The sequence below is a fragment of the Polistes fuscatus genome, unplaced genomic scaffold, assembly GCF_010416935.1.
Source record: "Polistes fuscatus isolate 324 unplaced genomic scaffold, CU_Pfus_HIC Scaffold1, whole genome shotgun sequence".
Lineage (NCBI taxonomy): Eukaryota > Metazoa > Arthropoda > Insecta > Hymenoptera > Vespidae > Polistes > Polistes fuscatus.
In genome coordinates this window covers 12,268,288-12,282,884 of record NW_025112997.1, presented here as the reverse complement: position 1 = coordinate 12,282,884, position 14,597 = coordinate 12,268,288, and the positions used below count along the sequence as shown (strand labels likewise).

At 27.3% G+C, this 14,597-nt stretch overlaps 1 protein-coding gene across 4 annotated transcripts in view; it reads right to left on the bottom strand.

The window, feature by feature from the left end:
* Positions 1 to 14,597, bottom strand: part of LOC122518839 (sodium/calcium exchanger 1) — a 106,297-nt gene that overhangs the window by 41,666 nt on the left and 50,034 nt on the right. The window lies entirely within an intron of this gene.

Genomic DNA, 14,597 nt, shown 5'->3' with positions numbered 1-14,597 from the left:
TGCAAATTCTTTGTAAAAAAAAAAAATAAAAAGAAAGAAATCAACTTTCGAATTTATCAGTTAAGTAAAATCACTTTAGGGACACCCACTATATATATATACACATATATACTATTATCTACACGTGAACTTGTAAGTTATATCTTTGAAAGAAAATCTCAGAGGCACAATTGTTATTGCCAGGTATAGTGATACACGAAGAAAGCTTCAAGAATATATCTGTTTCCCAAGTCGACCAGTGTCATGCATGCAAAGAGACACACAGAAAAGAAAAAGAAAAAGAAAAAAGAAAAAGAAATAGAAGAGACATGTTTCGCACCTGTGCTTCGAGCAATCGACTATAAGTTCTGTCGTTGAATTGTAACTTCCTGAAAGACGAAGGATACAATTTCAACTAGTGTAGAAATGATAGTAGCGAAGAAAGTTTGTTTTATTTTTCTTGTTTTTGTTTTTTTGTTTCAACAATTTCCTTTAACAAAATGTTCGTACCAAAGTTAACGGGGAAAACACAAAACGAAGTTTTATTGATATTTCTAGTAACCAGATAAAATTAGAAATAGAGAAACTTGATCTTACGTTTGTAGTCGAACCAATAGTCAGGAACTATCAAAGGGTGGCGGGGTGGAGTGGGGTAGAGTGGGGGTATTTGAGATGTGTACAAAAAAAAGGGGAAGACCATATTGTTCCTTTCAGAATCCCAAAAAGACGAAAAGTTTACGTTAGATGGGCGTAAACACGAGACTAATTGCATTGTACACATTGGACGAAAGTTCTCACGCCCTTATCTTATTATACCACCCCTTCCCCTCCATCCTTCTTATAATATTTTTTTTCGTTTCTTTTCTCTCTTTTACCTTTTTTTCTCTTTTTTCTATCTTATGTGTGTGCGTGAGTTTTTTATTCCCCTCTATTTTTCGTAAATTGAGTAAGTCCCGTATCGTCGAATTTCTTTTTCACCGGATAACAAACAACATATTGTTACGTTTTTTTATCGCAAAGTGCGAAAGCACCGCATGAAAATATTTTTGTATAAAATACAACGACGTTTATCCGCAAAACGCGTTTGTGAAATATGTTATATACCTTTCTACCAACATTTCTATACTCTCACTCACTCACTCACTCACTCACTCACTCACTTGTGCGGACAAAAGCTTCCTTTGTTTCGTGGTTATGATATACATCTATATATATATATATATATATATATATATATGTATACGTGTATCACTCGTTATTCATGCCATGCGAAAATTTCACAAACTAACTGAACTAATAGTGAACTGACAAATTTGAAATTACTCTAAAAGAGATATAATAGATCTCACCTAAACCCATCCCTCCCCCAACCCCTATATTTACCCCTACTTCCTCTCACACACATACAAAACAATGAAGAAAAATAGGACAATTAACGAGCCGATATTTCACGTTACCAATCTACCTATGTATCTACCTATCTACCTAACTCTACATGTATGCATACAAGGTCGAAATTAGTGTTTGCGGAAATTACAGAAGGAAATAACATTTTACCGGTTAAAGTCATGACGTTGGCTAGAAAATCTATTGCTCTGTTGGTACGATATCGTAATTGAGAGATATGGTGATAGAGAACTTATTAGATTATCTCTACTTATTGCTTTTTCCCATCCCCTTCTCTTCCTACCCCCTCCCTTGCCATGTTCTTTTAAGTATTACAAGATGCTGATTATTATTGATTATTGTTGCACAAAAGGGTCACAATATGATAATGTTATTATTTCTTACCTTTCTCAAAATATACATATAAATGTTGTTGATGTTTCATAAATGCATGATAAATGTTTGTTCGAGTGATATAATATTAATGCACAAATATAAGCAAATATAATAGTTTTATGAAAGGAAAGAGAGATAAATTGAGAAACAATATTAAAACCGAATTTTTATAATGGCAAAATATCAAAAGAGAGTTTATAGTTAATATATTAAACGTAATACTTTTTGTACTTTCACTTTCTCTTACTTTAATATTATACTTTTTTGTTAAGCTTGTAAATAATGGAAACTAAAAGCTTCGTTCGATAATAATAAGAGTATAATCGATACGAGGGATATTATTATGATATCATTATTACTCGACCATTAAACCGGGTAATGTGTTTAATTTTTATTTCGACATTTACATAATAATATACATATATATTATTATTATTTTAATTAAATTTAAAAAAACTAAAAAAGAAATTTATACAATCGAATTACGTATTGATAGGTTAATAATAAATGTTGTCAAACTCTTGATATAATTAATTTATATTTAATATATATATATTTAATATATATAACTATATTAATATATTAAAAATTATTATTTATACAATTAAATATTATATTAATGTATTTAAATGACCACTAAATATGCTAAACATTTTGCCATTTACATAATAATATATATATTAGACTGTGCCAAATAAATCGACTATTTTTTTTTTTCGGTCCCATATCAAAATTTCGTTGAGAGTGACGAAAAAAAAATTGTGTCAAAATTTGAGCCCTCTATCTTCATTTTTCAGTTAGCGCTCGCTAAAATAAGAATTTTCGCCAAAAAAAGTTTTTTTTCACTTATTTTTTGGTTATAGACAATTCAATATACCAAATATTAAAAAACCCTTGGTATGGTTTTGTAGGAAATTAAATTCTCTACAAAGATGATTTTTTATCTAACTTAAAAAGTCCACAGCTTTTTTTTTATAGCTGATTAAATTACATTTCGTTCTATAATTTTCATTTTTAATTATTGATGAACACTTATTAAACTACTTCCTAACGAAAAGAACATACTAATGCAATTTTTCTAGGAATATTTATGATCTAAAAAAATAGTTTTTATGCCGTAATGAATGTAAATACTGTTGAGTAATTTATATTCTTTACTTTTAAAATAATGAATTACATGTCAATTCTATTTTTTTTTGTTTTTCACCTTATTGATTCACACAAAATTCGGTGAAATTTTTCTGTTTACAGTGAGAATTGCACAAACCTATGATTGTATAAAAAATCATTAGTATTTTAATAGAAATAGATAATTACTAAAAACGAAATATCTTAAAAAATTTTAATAAATTAAAAAAATGATATGCTAATCTAAAAAAAGAAGCTGCATCAACTAAATTTCTTAGACATCTCTGGTACTTGGCCGAAGATCTTGTGGCATTATCATTCTTCGATGAAAGAATTCCATCGGCCATCAAGATAAAAATGGTTCAAGCAATAAAAAATCGACAGAGTACAACAGAAAATACGAGAAAGTTATGTTTGAAACAAGAAGATTTAAAATCATTCGGCTCAAAAGATATAAGTGATTTTGTTACTCAAAAGTCGATGGTTTTATTCGAGAAGTTCGGTTTATCTACAAGTTTTCTTGATTTACCTGTAGATCAATGGGAATTCGATGACGAGTACCAGGCTTCTTTAAAAATTGTTCGATCGATAAAAGTTGTAAATGATATTGCCGAAAGAGCTGTAGCGTTAATTGATAAATATAATGATAGTCTCACTTGTGATGAAGAACAAAAACAGTTTTTATTACAAGTTGTTGCTGAGCATCGCAAAAAATATCCCAATTGTAACAAACGAAATTTATGTGAGTAATATGTTTACTCGAATCTCATAACTGATTTTAAAATAATTCAAGTAAAGATCTTATTAGTTTCATTTATATATAACAAGATTAAAAGTGTGTCTATCATAATTATATTAATGTTTATTTAAAAAATGTAAGCTCTTTAAAACTAGTAAAACATATGAATAAAGACAATAATAAAGATTAGCATATCATTTTTTAATTTATTAAAATTTTTTAAGATATTTCGTTTTTAGTAATTATCTATTTCTATTAAAATACTAATGATTTTTTATACAATCATAGGTTTGTGCAATTCTCACTGTAAACAGAAAAATTTCAACGAATTTTGTGAATCAATAAGGTGAAAAACAAAAAAAAATAGAATTGACATGTAATTCATTATTTTAAAAGTAAAGAATATAAATTACTCAACAGTATTTACATTCATTACGGCATAAAAACTATTTTTTTAGATCATAAATATTCCTAGAAAAATTGCATTAGTATGTTCTTTTCCTTAGGAAGTAGTTTAATAAGTGTTCATCAATAATTAAAAATGAAAATTATAGAACGAAATGTACTTTAATCAGCTATAAAAAAAAGCTGTTGACTTTTTAAGTTCGATAAAAAATCATCTTTGTAGAGAATTTAATTTCCTACAAAACCATACCAAGGGTTTTTTTATATTTGGTATATTGAATTGTCTATAACCAAAAAATAAGTGATAAAAAACTTTTTTTGGCGAAAATTCTTATTTTAGCGAGCGCTAACTGAAAAATAAAGATAGAGGGCTCAAATTTTGACACAATTTTTTTTTCGTCACTCTCAACGAAATTTTGATATGGGACCGAAAAAAAAAATAGTCGATTTATTTGGCACAGTCTAATATATATATTATTTTAATTAAATTCGTCTAAAAATAAATTAATATAATAGAATTACATATTGATAAGTTAATAATAAACACTCCTAAATTCGACATAATTAATTTATACTTTTAAATGGACTATTAAATATGCTAAAATTTAATTTTCTCGAAACAACAACAATAACAATAATGGTAAAAAAATAGTTTTGCACCACCCAGTTCCAAAATAAACGGTCCATATATTTATATAAAAGCCTTTGATATCTGATCGATCAGAACTGATTTTGTATTTACATCGTTGGCAAAGGTAATAACAACGTTCACCGATAATATCGCCAATTTACTCTTCTAGAAGCGACGAAATTTCAGGGCGACTAAACTAATTGCCGGCCACGCTGTGTTCACGCCGGACTTCATTACCTACGTTAGCTTCTCGCTTCTAGGGTTATGATAAACCAGCGTAGTCGTAAACTTTGTTAAAAGCAGTGGTAAGAGGAGTGGAAAGGAAAGTGGAACGCAGAGAGAGAGAGAGAGAGAGAGGGAGAGGGAGAGAGAAAAGAGTAAGAGTAAGAGAGACGGCTGATAAGTCACCGATAAGCCGTGTCCTTGATTAAATTCACCCTCGAGTGTTCTATGTATATGTACATGCACATATATGTGTACCCGTACGATGTCGTACATTTTACGATTACATTGTACTAGAAAGATTTACACACGTTTTGCATAATACAACCGATTCTAACCCGGAGTAACTTATAGAAATATCAGGAAACAATAAATTCGGCAAACATATTCGTTAAATGATATATTATATATAAACGGGTTAGTTTGACAAATGGAGTTAGGCCACTTTCAAAATAAACGGCTCATATGATAAAGTTTAAAATAATTTTAATATACAGAATGGTATATTATTACATCAATTATTAGCACCTAAATATTTCCGTTATTATATTATATATGTATATATTATTTTTGTTGTGTACGATAAAATTCTACTGATGATAGTTATATTGTTTTCCGAAAGGGTTATTATACGGATAATGTAATCGATTGATTGATATTTCGATGATAATATTAGAAATGTTATACGATAATAATGTTTACAATGCGTGCTCGATGTAATTCTTACGAGAGTTAAAATATTATACAAACAGATAAATATATATAATCGTAATCAATTCATCGGTAATTTAATTTTAGACAGATTTTTTTCTTTTAGTAAAACTGTTCGTAGAAAGTGACAAATTTTATCGAATAGAATAATATCGTAAAATTGTAAATTTGTAGTAAACGTACGGTGTACGGAGATGTATGATAGGGACCTTGATTAATTAACGTGATCAGTTGGTGGGGGATGGGGAGGTGTGAGGGAGGGGGATAAACTATGCGGCTAAATATATACATGTAAATATAAACGAGAAACGAAAAAGAAAAGGTAATAGAATTTATTTACGACGCATTAAGTAGACGGAGATATGCCAAGGAAAAAACGTTGAAAAAGTTCGTCCGGTATTTTCTTAATGACTTTATAACGTTCATGAAGGGGTGTGGGGAGCGGGGGGAGGGGGGTAAACGTTTTCAATCTTTTCGAAATTTTATTCAAAGTAATTAAGCAACGTCGTCGACAGAATCTTTCGGATCGAGAAATTAAGAGAAAAATCTTTAACAAGTTCTCTTCCGTGATTTTTTATTTTTGATATTGGGATTATATGGGTAAAAGTATAATATACAAAAAAAAAAAAGAAAAAAAAGTAGGGAAGAAAGAAATAAAGATACGCTGGATTTGAAACGTTAAAAAGTAAAAGAAAAGTTGTTTTTTTCCAACGTTTTCGTTTAATACCGCTATTAAACAATTTTTCAAACAAGAAATTAAGAGAGTAAAGAAAAAGAAAGATAGAGATAGGAACGTTTTCCTTCGAATGAATATGTATTTAGGATGCGGTTAATCAATGGACGATTTTACGAATAATACATAAAAGCGAGTTAATAATTTTTTTTAAGAACACGACACGTATTTTAATAAAAACCTGTGGTCGAATTTGATTGAATAAAAATTTTTTATTAATTGTCGGAATATTTGTAATTTTGTTTATTGACTAATAATTATTGTTTAATAAATTTTTATTAAAATAATTAAAAATCGTAGATTATCAGATTACCGTTGTACATGCTATATATATATGTATGTATAATTATAAAATATTATATAATATTTATATATTATAATATATATAATTATATAAATACTTATATCGACGAATTAATTCGTAGAATCATATTTTTTTGTCTCTCTCTTTATCGTTTTAGTTCATATTTAATCAATTAAAACTGCATTCGACGTGTATACGCGACAATAATAAAAATTCATTTCGATGCGTTTGACGTGTATGCTCGTTGTGTAAAATCAAAAATTACCATTAAAAACAAAAACTACAAATTGCAATATGTTTATAATTGAAATAGAATTTCGTTGAGATGTCTATGGTCGTCTGTAATATACAGCGAACGTTGAATATAAGATAATTACGGTAATTTGCACTAAGGAAAGGGTTAAAAAGGTTCAATGTATCAAGACACGAAAGAATCTTATCATCGAATCTCAAACTGGAGTATGTATTAACAAAATTAACATAAATGATAAATTAAAATAAAAAATTAATGGTTAGGCGAAATGAACGACGAATTGTCAAATTAATTCATTCATTCAGTCGATAATGTAGGTTTTGCATTTCGATTTTCGTAAAATAAATATTATGTATAATAAAAACATTATGAATGAATTTGAAAAAAAAAAAATTACAAGTTTATATATTAAATTAACATTTTTCATTCTTGGCAAAATTTATCGGTAAAATTTAAGATTGGATAAAATTTGTCAAACGTGGAATTTTCAAGAGAAAATTGACATTGTTGGCAACCCTGCTGAATAGTCGAGATATATAATATAATCGTACGTGGTGGATAGAAAAAGTTTCGTATAATCGTGTGCTTTAACGAATAGGGCGATTGCTTGGACCGAAAGGGAGAGTTAAAGTAAGATACTATTACATAAAGGGGTTTCCAACAAGAATATAATTCTCCCCTAAGAAGAATATGTAAATTTTAAGAAATTTAAACCACTATTCGAAATTTTCAATATCATATCTATGTATAATATATTATTTTGTATAAAACTTTTGAGTTAGATTATCTTAGAAATGAATGAATAATATTCTGAACAATGTATGCGAAAAAAAGGAATGAAGAAAAAAAGGTTGAGAATCACTGTATTAGATGTTTCCTAGGAAACCCTGATCGAGGATGAGTCATCTATAATGAAGAAAAGTAAAGACTCAGTTTATTATCTTCGATGTTATCGTCTCTACATTTCTTCTTTTTTAAATAATTTATCAGAAATCGATTAAAAAATAAATCAATTACTCTTTTGTCTTTGCACAGAAATGTTTCATTAAATTTGTTTCAATTGTGTCAGTAGATATTAATGTTATTTCATTTGTATTTAAACAAAAAAAAGGAAAAAGTATTATATTAAAACGATAAATATTATTATTAATAAATACGTATTATAGGTATAAAAAAAATTATCTAAATTTTTCGAGCCTTCACAGAAAATTTCGTTTGCTAATTTTAACTTCGATTCATTTGATACGTTAACAAGTTTATTGTTACATGCGTTATTAGCGGCTTTTTATTCAATCCGTTTTAATTATTTTATAGAAAATGAAACATAATCATGAAATGCTTCATAATATCATTCGTTAGTGCATATTATCATGTATAATACAATTTCCATATTGTGAAGATACATATGAGTTACACGATATGGTGTACTGTTTCTGAATCACAATATTTTCAAATTATCAATTGTGTTTTTAATCCTACATTTTTTTTATTTCTAATAAATAAAGCAAGTAAAATATTGTACCCAATCAATAGTCTCATTTACAAGTATAAAATACAAGTTTATATTATTCTAATCAAATTTGAAATTATCAGCTTTAACGGTTCGTTGGACTCTCTTACAATAAAAATTGTAATATATTTTAATTATTTATTCATATATAAAATATATACCCTTGAGAAATTCGTTGGAGATATACCTGTTAAAGGATTAAAAATTAATATTTAATTGATAATAATTAAATATTATAATATGTCTTAAGCCTATTACGTATATTATATTTTATACCTTTCTCTTTCTATTATAAATTATATTTTATTTTTATTATAAAATACCACTATTTATGCAAGTGTAATAACATAAGTTAAAAAATTAAAATAATTGATTTAACGAAGACTAATTATATTATAAAATAAATCATCAAATAAATCTTTGAATTTTTTTTTTGTAATTCAGGTCACTTTTTTATGAGCTCAGCGCAAATATTATAGGTTATGTTTGATAATATAAGGTTATGTACCAATAACGTAAGGCCATGCATCTGAACAGAAAACGTCGCGTGACAATGGTTCAACATCCGACGTATTAATGATATTATATTATTTTTTTAATATTTTTTTTTTTACTATAACTATCGTTTATTTCAGTTAGATATCGGATAAATATTTCAACGACTTAGCGTAGCTGAATAATACATGAGCTTTATTAAGCGGTTGCACCTTGTATATCTTTGCATATTTCTTCAAAGAACATCAGGAAAGTGTTTCGCAGACAATCTCAGAGGCTAAGGAAGGTGAGATCCTTGATAACTCGTCCTCGAGAAAGATACTGGGAAGTTTGTCGAGCACAAACGACGTATCCTCCCTTTATCTGTTTCTTTCTTAAAAGAAAAGAAAGAAAAAAAAAAGAAAAAGAAAAAGAGGGAGAGAGAGAGAGAGAGAAAGAGAGAGATAGATAGAGAAGATCAATTTAAAGTGGGTAACGCCAACCCCAAAGGTTTTAATATGATATCAAGCTTTGAAACCTTTTATAGAATTAATGAATAACCATTTTTGGAAAGATAAAAATAAAATCTTACTTTTTACGTATATCAAAGTAAACAAATATATTAATTAAAATACAAAGTAGATAGACATTTTTAAGAATATCAATTTTTGATTAAAATAGTAGCAAATTTAAAATAAAAAAAAAATCATCTCTAGTTATTAAAAAACTTGTTTAGAAAAATTGTAATTGATAATAAGGTTTTTAAAATTAATAGAAAAAAAAAAACAAAAATCTTATGTACTCGTGATTGCATCTGAAAGTTCGAACTAGTCTGATAAAAATTGCGAGAGAAATTTTCTACGGAAAGTTGGAAAGAAACTAATATAAAAATAAAAATGTTTGTTCAAAAGTTTGTTCTCAAAACGAAACGCACGGAAATCGTTGAATTTGGTCGCCTCTATGACTATGCTATATTTCGAGTATCATTGTGAAATCATATTTATGATTAAAAACTCATGATTTTAAGCAAAACAACAGATATCGATTTTTGTTGTCAAGCCTCTGGGGTTAGTTTTATCCCTAAAGCCAGGGGGTTGAAATACTTCCGAAAATAACTATTTTCAAACTGTTAATATAAATAGGGTTTTTGCGTGAAACAGTTATGAGTACAGGAAAAAAAATGTTATAACTGTCATGAATATTCTTGCCTATAACGATTTAAGTATTTTAGAATTGATATTATATCGATATAATATTACTATTATAATCGTCAACACAATTTAAGAAAAATATCAGAAAGGTGAGACTTACGATAATATAGCATACTCTAATATAGTATACTATATATACCATACGATATTCTACATAGAATATAGAATACGAGAATCAGTTATATAATATAAAAGTAGAAATCAAAAAATAAAAATGATTATACGATTTGGGGAAGGGGGGGTTCAGTGTTTGTGAAAAAAGCACACGTTTTCTTCTCGAGTATTCTCGTTATTCCAGTAAATATAATTCTACGTGGTAAAGAAAGACAAAAGATATTTAACTGTTAGACAATGAGAGAACCACAAATCCCACGAGTATCCCCCATAGTGTTTTCTCCTTAAAAAGGGTCTCATACTCTTACTTCTTTTTTTTTCCTTTTATCCTCTTCTTCTTTTCCTCTTCTCTCTCCCCCTCTCTCTCTCTCTCTCTCTCTCTCCCTACTCCATGATTCGAAGCCATTAACCGGCAAAGTTATTTCTCGAAAAGATATACGGGGTGTCGCAAAAAAACAAATTCAGTGATGAAACGTTGAAATTGTTATTTTTGTAGTAGATTTAACGATTGTGAAATAATAGCCCAATATGAAAAGTATCTACAAATAAAGATACGTTAATATAGTTCGTGAAGAACATCGAAAACAAATTGTACGATATTTTTAACGAACACTTTATGAATAATCATAATGAGATAACATTTTCTTTGCAATACCTTGCATACATTCGCATATAATTTATTAGAAGTATATACGAAAATCTAGACTTTATCTTTTTCACTTTCTAAGCTACTTGATATTGTTCTGCAATAATAGTAATAATAATAATTATTATTATAAAGTGAATAATAGAAGACAAACAATGGCAAAGCAGCTTTTCTATTATAGAAAGGTCGGATTTTAATATTATATTTAATGAATTTTTTCGTATCTTTTCAAAGTTAGTTTTACCTTTTTCATTTCTTTTATATATATAAAAAAAAAGATTTCTTTTTTGATTTATAGACGGCAAAAGGTAAAAAGTTGAAGATGAGAAAAAGATATACATTTTTTATTTACATCACGAAGAAAAAGATGATATACGAACTTATTGTTAATGCATAAGTTAGGAATATATATATATATATATATTTCTCTAATTTTTTTATGGATATTTTCTAGTTTGAATTTTTTACGAGTTTTGGTTCCGGAAATATTCTCATATAAATAAAGGATGTTTACGTTGACACACTGATCTACATAATTTTTTTTTTAAAGAGACATTGACCTACATAAATCTCGGGAATTACACGCTTGGTTGGCAAGCTGATGTAAACACTTTTTTTTCTTCCCCTCCCACTTCGTTACCATTACTAACACGTATACTAGAATATACCATATACATCGTCCTACACACGAATAATAAATTTATTTTACATATTTTCAAGGCGATGTCTATATTATGCAGTCAAAAATGATAAAAAAAATTTCAAAATAAGAACTTGTTTTAGGATGAACAAATTATTTCCCTTCATTTTATTCGCATATTATGATATTATTATATCGTCGATATAATATTACGATAAGAACAATTTCATTGATATTTCATTAATCAACGTTTACTTATTAAAATACGTATTCTCATAATTTATCATTAGAAATAATATCCACTTTAATATACCAGTTACAAGAGATTGTAACTTAAAACTCATAATGTCTTGAAAAAAAGAAAAGGAATATTATAATTCTATCGAATAAATAAAAATATATATTATTTCTATGATTTTTATTTTATCGGTAAAACAATATTCGTTAAATCACATACACCTATAAGAATATAATTTTCTAATTTTAACGCATCTTCGACACACACACACACGAGTATTCTTAAAATACAATTAGATATACACTTGTGTGAGATAAAATATTAAAAAGAAAACCACAAAGGAAGTTTAAAGTTAAAGTTTTCTTTTAAGAAAATAAAAAGAAATCTTCCATAAGCTATTAATGGCTGCTAGTATGTGTATAATAGATTCGTAAATTATTATCTGGAAATTTAAAAAGATGAAAAAAGGGAGAAAGATAATGTATGTGTCAAAAACACTCTTTACTCTCGCTTGAGTGTTTATCGAGTGGCTGTCGACCCGGTAGCATCTGAAACGCGATTGTAAACCACCCCCACTTCTATACCACCCTATATAACCCATTCTCGTTACGGATAAACATTCGATAGACTTGAGAACTTACGATAAGTTATTACCTTTTACACCTTTTTATATTATTTTACATACATGAATTAAGATTTATTACCATGACAAACGTTCAAATAAAAAAAGAAAAGAAAAAAAAACGTTCATCGAAAGATTTTGAAATATTGTTCTATAAACCACACCTCACTTATATACCACTCTATATAATTCATTCTCGTTACGGATAAATATTTGATAGATTTGAGAACTCACGCTGAGTTACCACTTTTTAACTCCTTTATATTATTTTACATACATAAATTAAGATTTATTACCATGACGTAAATTATCATCTTGTTATCGTATAATTATTAAAAATAAACGATTAATATTATCTGTCAGAAATGTTCCTGATTTATACAGATTGTCGCGAAAGTTATTTTATGGAACTGAAATATGATACTTTTTGAATAAATTAATATCGACTTTACCCCTATATTTTATATTTCTTGATGTTATTTATAAACAACAACAAAATTAGATTAATACAAAATATATTTTAAGTGATATATTTAATTTTTCATAATTGAAATTAAAATAAATAATTTTTACAATGGACCAATTATAAAAATAATGTAACTCCATTTACAGCCCGTGAATATATATTATTTTAATTAAATTCGCTTTAGAAAAAAAAACATTTATATAATCAAATTACATATTAATAAAATAATAATAAACATTGCCAAATTCCTTGACATAATTGATTTATATTTAGGAATTGATTACTAAATATCGTAAATTTTAATTTTCTCAAAAAAAAAAAAAAATAACTGAAAAGAAACAACAAGCAAAAAACTGACTTGCACCACCTACTTTCAAAAAACAAAATCACTTTCAAAAGAAATAACAAATTAAACGTGGATCAATAAGTTATTTTTTCTTTTTTTTAAAAAGAACGATAAACGATATAGTTTTGATATCCATTTTCTACTATCGGAAAAGAAATTTGACGGTATATAACCGATAGATGATATTTTTTTGTTCTTCTTTGTTCTCCTCTCGTTCTTCCCCTATTTCCAACCATCTATCTATCTATCTCCTGTTTCCTCGGTGATCATAAACCACCATTGTTTGAGCAGTCGACACGTTACATGCATTTAACCGGTTCGGAAGCTTTACGGTCGAGTGGCGGAGGACGATTACAAGGCGAAAAACCACAACTGGTTTTCAACTGCAGTCAGTTCTCTTTGTTATTACGAAAACCACGGGTGACGTAAACGTGCCGGATTTGCCAGCACCCTCCACCCCCTTCCCACACCCATCGCTTACACGCACACTTTTACGTACACAATTAAATCCTTATTCCTATTTTTTCTTTTTTTTTGTTTACTTGTTTTTTCCTGCCAAATACAAAGAATCGTTTGGATTTACGTGCTTTTTTTTTTTTTTTTACTCAAACCTAAATTTTATTTCTTCAACCCCTTTGTTATTTTATTTATTTATTTTTTACGTAACGAGAGAGAGAGATTCAGATATTTATTTATTATTTAGATAATAAAATAATATTGTAATTATATTATTGGAACAAATTTCTAATTATAATTATGTTTTTTTTTTAATACGAATTGTTAGTTTCGATAGGTTACTATTTAATTGGAAGATCGAGTTATTGCATTCGTGATAAATAAAATATTCTTAAAGATATAAATAAAATAAAATAAATAAAAATATATATATAAAATACTTATTTTTGTCTCACAATTTTGCTTTCAAAGTATACGTGAAAATACTTATATACACACGCATACATACGTGTATTTATAACAAAAATCGATAACAGATAATAATTGTCGAACAAAAATAAAAATAAATATTATTGCAAAGAATCAAATATTAATATCTGCGATTGGCAGATTTTTTACATTTCTAATAATGAGTGCCATCGAAAATAATAAAATTCTAAAACTGGTTGCCGTAAATTTATATCGTTGTGGCATAGATAAAAAATTATTAAATATATTGAGAAATATCACACACAATATTGTAAATAATAATTTGTATAATTGTTTTTAAGTTAAATAATATAATAAATCGCTCGATATATTATTTTGCGTAGTTTAATTAGCATAAATTTTGAGATTACAAAGATGAAGAATGAAATTTTCAAAAAAAAAAAAAATAAAAATAAAAATAAACTCATTTATTAACATTAGGTAATAAATAACAGGAAACGTTTGAATTCACATAAACAAGAAGACAACCATAGAAGAGGAATAGAATTTGAAATGATC